Source organism: Chrysemys picta, chromosome 4 (genome assembly GCF_011386835.1).
Source record: "Chrysemys picta bellii isolate R12L10 chromosome 4, ASM1138683v2, whole genome shotgun sequence".
In the NCBI taxonomy this organism is placed as follows: domain Eukaryota; kingdom Metazoa; phylum Chordata; order Testudines; family Emydidae; genus Chrysemys; species Chrysemys picta.
In genome coordinates this window covers 79,650,321-79,658,691 of record NC_088794.1, presented here as the reverse complement: position 1 = coordinate 79,658,691, position 8,371 = coordinate 79,650,321, and the positions used below count along the sequence as shown (strand labels likewise).

The 8,371-nt window shown below is 41.0% G+C and overlaps 1 long non-coding RNA gene across 1 annotated transcript; it reads right to left on the bottom strand.

Annotated features, from left to right (window-relative positions):
• Nucleotides 1–981: 981 nt before the first annotated feature.
• Nucleotides 982–2,892, bottom strand: LOC135982744 (uncharacterized). Its single transcript, XR_010600291.1, has 2 exons — nt 2,686–2,892; nt 982–1,520 (listed from the first exon to the last, which is right to left on the bottom strand). It is a non-coding gene; the product is annotated as an uncharacterized LOC135982744 (long non-coding RNA).
• Between the last annotated feature and the right edge of the window lie 5,479 nt (nt 2,893–8,371).

Sequence of the window (8,371 nt, the reverse complement as noted above, 5' to 3'; positions counted from 1 at the left end):
AGGAATAACCTGTCTCTCCTACCGTAAAGTTGTAATGGGCTCATTCATTACTCAGAGCTCTGTGACACTGCACATGCCAGAGAACAATGCCTCTGGTTCGCTCAAGCAGGTGACCTGCCAAATGGTTAGCAAAGAAAGCATCTGAGCCAGACATGGGTGGTAGAGGAGGATTCACTCTGTGAAAAAGAACAGAGCTGTATTAGATAATAATAATTAATAGTGATAATGATGGATATAATAATTAACTCACTGAATTTGTATAGTGCCTTTCATCTTAGATCTTTCAAAGTGCTTTAAAAACATCAATTAAGCCTTACAATGTGCCGTTGAGGTAGATAAGTATATTGCTCTCCTATTTAGCAGATGGGGAACTGAATGAGGCAGAGACACAATAGGTGGGTTGCCTGAGGTAATCAGCATATTGAGACAGTGGCAAAATAGTTAATTCTCAGGTGTTAAGATATTCTCCCCTACCATGACTGTGATTCATATGCAGAGTTCGTGTGTGTGTTGGAAAATATATGGCCATGCAGGTGCCACTCAGACCCAGTCCACCTACCCTCACGGAACGGTGCTCGGAAACCTGCCTTCTGTGGGTGAGAGACTGCAAGTCGGTGCTGGCTCACTGTTTGCTGTGCTTGTTGGCTGTACCATTCGGTGCTTGGCCCAATTGTCTTCCCACTAGCACAGTCACACCGCACACATAATTGCACATACTCCACTCCATTAGCCTCCCCAGATCAGGAGGCTGGCCCATTTCCCTCTGCTTAAAATTTAATCAGTGATTTTACTGCTCATCAACAGTTTAACGGGAGCAGTTAGAGCTCTGCAACTTTGCACATTTCGGCTTAATTACCACGAACAGACAGATGTCACTCTCATCCGTTCCATTCTTCTCTCCCACCCATTTCCTATAGCCAGACAAACCTGGAGCATAAACTCATTGGGTAAATAACCCATAAATCATGAGATTATCACAGATTAATGGAAAGATTGAACGCCTTTTACTTCTGCCTGGCTTGTTATTTGTTGTCTCTATTAAAGTCCGATACAGACCATTTGCCAAGATGATAACCCCCCACTCTTTGTTGTAGCAATTAAAATGGAGAGTCGGGAAGAAAGGAGCTGAGGGTCTGGCTCCCACATCTGCCTCCTCCAGAGTAGTTCTCACTGGTTTCTTTTCTACAGTCCTCCAGCCTTATGCTTGACGACACAGTGTCACAGCTATAACATTGCCACAGCAAACAGGAATACAGCCCTTAGTACAAGAGACATTTTCACCAGGAGACCATGTGAATCTGGACAACCTTTCTTCTCCCAGGAACAGGATTTAGAGTGGATGTAGCTGATGATGACCATTCCTGGGACTGAGTTTATTTGGGATTAACCCATCGTTGGTTTCCTGTTATTCTGCTCACTGCCCATGACACACACAATTGTTGATAGAAAAATAAACTTCAACACCATCAATGCCTGGAGAGTGTAACACCAATAGCCTTCTTCCATCTCATGGAGCACTACTATTAAAATGGGAGCAGAAAAAAAAGACATGAGGATCTTATTCAGTGTTATAGGTCCAGAAGGCTCTGATTTAAAATTAAAAACACTAAACCTATGATTGTTCAGGAACATATATTTTTAGGGTGGCTCATCCAAGGATAACCTGGATCTCAAGTTTAATTGTCTCCGTTGTTTAGTATCCCCATAAGACTAGGTATGTTCTTCCTCCCAAAGGGCAGTAAGCAATGAGTGAAGCTGGAGAAGGCATTCAGTGAAGTAGCTGGGGCTGGCAACTCAGGCATTTACAACAAGGGAAACTGAACGGAGAGGCCACTTATTTCAGGCCCTGTTTGGATGTGAGGTTCAGCTAGTGGACGCAGGATTTTGCAGTGCCTATTGATATCTTGCCCCAGTTTGCTAGTCACTAGACCCTTATCTCAGCCTGTTAGGATGGAGTGGCAAGACTCAGATAAAATAGAAATGGATGGACATTCAACTAAACCTGACGTCTGCCAAATCCTAATCCAAATTCTACTTGTCATCCTGCATTCTGGCTGCAAACCAGTTTTGTTTCACTCTGTTCCTTTAGCCTTGTTAGGCACTGGGAGAACACAGAGACTGCAGTGCACACCATAATGTCTTACTAGCTACTCCTTATGCCATTTATGCACATTGAAGAGAAGGGACGACAAGAAGAACTGAGAACTCTACAAGAGGAAGCGCTCACTACTATCTTCTGTCACAAAAAGGGAATATACTGACTGCATCTTGCCAGTCTGGGATTCATGAGTCATAGGTGAATTCTCAATATTCAGACAGGGAAACTGGAACAATTTTTACAGTGTGAATACTGAAAGCCATTGAACCAAACTTTTAACCCTGTATACACTAGAAACCATACATTCGGTTGCTATTATTACTTCAAGCTAGGGGATGAAATTTCATTCCAAGCACCCCTAGTTCTAGTGCCCCTGCTCACAGAGCCAGAATTTCTCACTCATATACCACCCCCCTAGTGTAGGGGGTATTTCCATGATCAAAGGGACAAGGAACAGCATGATCACAGCAATTATGACAATGCTATTTATATATATGGAAATAAGAGAGAAGCTCCAGCTACAGCTTTGAAAGCTTCTCTCTTTCATCAACAGAAGTTGCTCCAATAAAAGATATTACCTCACTTACCTTGTCTCTCTCATATTCTGGGACCAACACGTATATGGAAACAGTTAGTCAATAGATAAAGTTCCAGTAGATGGTGCACAAGTGTACATAGCATAGCCTTGGGATTTTATAGGGCCAACAAAACATATTGTTGTGCACTGCAAATGGCTTCCTTCATGCAGCTTTTTACGGATGAGCTGTGATCCAGCTATTCCCAGCTGTCATAGGGCTTCTTGGGAGCTATTATAAGCTGACAGAGTTTTAGAGAAACCTTAGACAGCTCTAAAATTTGATAGGACCAGTGTAAAACTGGCCCTATGATTAGAAGCCAAAAGTAGCTTGTGGTCACATCCTTCTCCCAGTACAGTCTCACCAGAGACTGATTTAGGGGAGGATCTGTGGTTCTGGGTATTGCTAACTTCTAGTGATTAGAAGAAAGGTTATAAGGGTTCATGTTAACAGAGTCTCTGTAGTACTGCCTGGCAGAATTTTGGTCCACTTGCTCAGGGCCAGCAATTAAAAACAAAAACAAAAAAACAGTGAATAAGAAACCATTTCCTCCCTCCTCCCATCACCCCCACTCATTATGACAATGGGTAGCTAAATAGATCATGCAGCTACACAGCTATCTTTTCATGGCAGTTTTGCAAGTCTCCTTTGAACACATGGTAGAAGCCTATGGATTTGGAAGCACACAGTTCTGAGTCATTCTGTTTTGCATGTGCACAGTCATGAACTTGTTACCATTTTATGGAGAAAACATAATTCTGTCGTTAAAGGAGTGGACCAATGCTCAGATCTTTGTTGGGCAACAGAGTCACTGTGTGATGCTGGACAAATCACTTGCCTCAGTTCTCCATTTGTAAAATGGGGATGATACTTCCCTATCTCACAAGGGTGTTGGGAGGCTAAACTCATGAATATTTGTGAAATTTTCAGATACTTCGAGGAGGCAGGGGAGATATAAGCACTTAGGTATATAAATGTACTGTGACACCTAGCAGCCATCAGGTAAAAACATTAATTGAAAGAAAGGACATATGCGAGTCCTGGCATTTCAACAGAGGTATAACATGACAGGCTGTTATTCAGTTCCCTGTTTTTCATCTCCCGAATACTCTCCCCTTGATGAACAGTGGCGCTCTTGAATGTGGCAGCAATTACTTGTATTTTTGCAAAGAGGTCTCATTTTTTTATGTTTAGACGTGAGAATAAAATGACTCAGTCTTTCCCCTTGTTTGCTATTTCAGCGTGCAATAAAATGTCAGTGCTGTGGTAGGTAATGGGAAGGGAAAACACTTCTATTGACTGAATAGAGTTATAGATGAATCTTCTCATGAATGTTCTATTTGTGCTTTAAGCACAACAAATACTATAGGTAAAAGATATCAGGGATAAAAAGGATGAACTGAATACAAACAAAGTCATTTATTATAGGGAAAAATACTGCCACTCAGAGAGGAGAATTCTATAAACCATTGTCAGTGCCAGCACTTTATTTTCGTATACTACTTTTGACAGGAACTAGGGAAAAGACAAATGCAACCTCTTACAAATATTGCAGTATGCTATAGTCATCTTCTTCCTTGTGTTAATCCCATCAAATGGAGTCTGGTCTATGAGTCCTCTCCCTCCAAAAAGCTCTGTTCAATGCCATATTCTCTCACACCACATATTAACATCTTTCTTTATGACATTCCACCACTTCTTCTTTGGTCAGCCTCTTTATTTTTTTACTTCAATCTGGGTCTATTGTACTCTATTACCCACATAGTTGTCAGGACTGTGCTTTACATAAGCAAGCCATCTGAGCCAGTGTTCCTTTATTATTATTATTATTTTTCAGTTATAGGTGTTACTTTGAGCATGTCTAACATACACATTGCTCAGCTGGTCTTTCTTGCTTCATCTCAACATTTGGGTTTCTGTGGAACAGATTGTTTGCTCATGTTTTTTCTTTGTTGCCCAACACCATACATTAAAGCAGGACAGACTGCTGTTTTATAGCTTTTCCCTTTTAATTTTACTAGTATATTCCTGTCACATACTACACCACTTATCTTTCTCCATTTGAGCCAGACATGTATTATCCTGGTCTAATTTCATCCTCCATTTCCCCGATTCTGGAACCCAGATTCCCGAAATTTTGTTTTTTATGTGTTGTCTGCCCATCTAGGATAATTCTTCAGTGTTCACACTACTGAAATAATAAGCCATGTATTTTGTTTTTCCTCTGCTTATTTTGAGCCCATGTCTCTCCAACTCATTTATCAAGATCCTCTTCTAGACCATCTTTTGCCTCACTGCATAGAAGGTTATCATCTGCAAACAATATACTCCAAGCGGCCCTCCTTCTGTATGTTTCTTGTGAGGCTATCCAAGAAGAGGAGAAACAAGAAAGGGCTCAGTGCTGATACCGGATACACTCCCACCTTTACCAATAGTTCATCTGTTTCACCACTAGAAGTTCTGACTATTGATGTCTTAAACGAACCACACAAAGTTCTGATACCATTTTCGCCTCATATATCACCAGATGACTTCCCTTGGAACTTGGTCAAAGGCTTTTTCCAGATCAGTGAACACCATGTGCTCAGTGAACACTGTAGTATGTGACAGTATTTACCCCAAGTACCAAACTTACTCCTGGAAGTTAGGTGTTGCAGAAAAATGCTGTAGTATATATTTTCTAGTAAGAAACAACCATTATAATTAAATAGAAGGACTTACATTGTCAGCAACAACTAGTGATTTTGGGTGACCAACTTGGAACACCTTAAAGGGGCCTGATCTTCAGAGGGCGAGTGCTCAGCACTTTATGAATACCAGGCCTCTTTAAAGGGATCTCAAGTTGGGTACCCGATATAAAGGCATCCACAATTACTAGTCCCTTTGGAAAATGTACACTTTGATATTCACATGACAGCTGAAGGATCCCAAAGTGCTTTGAAAACATATAAAAAACATATGGCAAAGCTTTCAAGCCTGGATTTCCAACATGAAACACCAAAATCCATATTTAGGGACCCTGTTAAGTTGCTGGATATTCAAAGGTGCTAAATACCCAAAGCTTCCACTAAAATCAGTGAGAACTGTGGGTGCTTGGCGAAGAAAGCCAAGTTCTCCACAGCCTGCCTACCCAAGCCCTATCTCTCTAGCTGTTGCTTAACTTACTGCTCAGCCGTCCCTATCCAGTAAGCTAGACCCTTCTGCCTGTCTGTATTAATGTCAGTATCTCTCACATGACCTGACTGATGCCTCTTTTGTGACTATGGAACCCAATAGGGACAGATCTTGAGCTCACCTGAGCCTGATTCCAGTGAGTTACATGTCATGAGGTTCACCCTTGCCTAATTTTCAGGCTCTAAACTCTTTATGTGCATTCCCATGTAGATTCTGAAAATCCCAGCTGCTCACCCAAACACTTAGCCACGCCCGCTAGCCCTATAATTTTGCCCCAGATGTCAAGTCCCTGCATAGTGCTCCTCTTTGAAAGCTGCCTAGACAGAAGGCAAGCATTCTCCTTTGAGAATAAAAGGGGAGTTAGGTGCATAAATAGCTTTCAAAACGCTGGCCCTAATGCTCAGCCTATTCCCCTTGCTGTGCTAAACATAACACTTTGCAGCTTCATTAGTTCATGTTAGAGCTCACCATACGCAGCACCTACCAGGAGGTCTTTTGATGGGGATTAAGGCATTTTACGTGGCAAGTATAGGAATTCTCCATAGGCCAAATTTGGTATTACCAGCTCCTTCCTTTCCCCAAGGCTATGTGCATTCAGATTTCTAGCTGACTCCACCGAACACAGCCAGGTTCTGTTTTCATAATCAGAAGAGCAAGAAAAAATGATAGCTAGAGGGAATTGACAGAGATTGCATGGCATGTTAATGAGGTTCCTGATCACACAGCAGGGACAGGAGCCTCTGCAAGTCTGCACAGTTTCTGGTTTCCCACAGAGTTGTACTCATGGAGTGTGTAATTAATTGTTACTGTTCATTTATTTGTACAAATCAGTGAATTTGCAAGTGAGTGCCACCCAGTGACAATCTAACAACTGACATGAGACAGAGAAGGCAAAGTTTCCTCTTTCCGAATAACAAAAGGAACTGTCTCCTTTTTCTCTTTCATCTCTGCCGGGATGTCAATAGCTGTAGCCATCCTACACTGCTGTGTCCTTCATTTTATGCCTGGTGATCACAGAAAAGTGTCCAAACATGTACCCTTTAAGAGGTTATTCAATATATTGTAATTAAACTTTGTGTCCTAAAAAGACTTATTTAGCCCATGAGGTGAGGCTGGGGACTCCTGGACAGCAAAAAACTTTTCTTTTCATTCATTCATAAAGTCTTCTAAACAATGTAGCCTTATGCTTTGACCTGAGACCCCAGTTCAGGAATAAATCCCTATCCAGGAATGGCACTTGAGCACCTGCTTAACTTAAAGCAAGCACTTAAATTAAGTGAAATCAATGGCACTTAAGCACGTTTAACTTTAACACATGCTCATGGTGCTGCCCTTTCTAGGAATGGGCATATTCATTGTACATATGCCTAATATATATTTAGGAACTTTGATAAGAAAAAAAAATAGATATGTAACAAAAACATAAAAGTCTCTATCCTGCAACTGGATTTGCTTGGGCAAATCTTAGGGCTCCATGGAGGTGCAAACTCCTTGTTCAGATCTAGTTGCAGGATTAGGGCTATCCAATGCAGGGACATTTTCTATTGGATTATAAATCACTAGGAAGCACCAAGAAAAATGAAAACTCTTGTAAAATTACAAGTGTTCTTTAAAAAAAAATCAATACAACTAAAGCAATAGCTGACTATACAGCGACGTGTTTGTTACTGAATGTGTAATCACTATAAGCCATTCTTATTCCAAAATGCCATATATCTTCATTTAGAAGCTACAACTTCTATTACATTTAATTATTTTGTCCTACAACCAAGGGACCTGATTCACCAGTGTGTGACTCCAGTTTCATGCCCATGTAATTACATTGAAATCAAAGGTGCTACACCAGCATAAAACCGGAGTAACACAGCATTGAGTCAGGCCTTCTATCAGCTGATTCCAGAGCTGGAGCAGCAGCAATTTCTAGCGCTCTTATTTCCAATGGGAGCAGACAGTAAAAGTATAGACTTTAGTCCCATGAAATTAATCTGAATCTTCTGGAGCATGCACAGAATGCTACAAAAACTTGAGGTAAAAACAGAGAAGACAGCAATAATCTTATATTTATAAAGTGCCTTGGATCATTTTGAAGGAAAATGTACTAAGTGACCATACACTCTGTATTAAAGGAATCATTCACCTGCCACTGAAATGGGTTGCACCAGATATTTGATAACTTTGGACAGGAAAGGTGAAACTCATCCTTGCACTGCTAGAATAAAGCTTATGCACCATGCAAGTCCTCAAAACAGTCTAAAGGCCTTGTGCTGGCCCTCTGCAAAGGGACAAATCTCTCTTGAAGTGAACAAAATTGAACTGAATACAGATGAAGTCCAGATAAACAGTGTGTAATTACTGAAACTGGAATTCAGCCAGGATGTCTGAGTTAACAGCTCTACTCTTGTGAAAAAGTATCTGGGGATCTTTAATCGACATGAATAATCAGAAATGTGGTTTTATGTCTCATCTGAAAGACAATTCCCACAGCAACAGCACTTCAAACACTGTCCTGGAATATTAGTAAAGG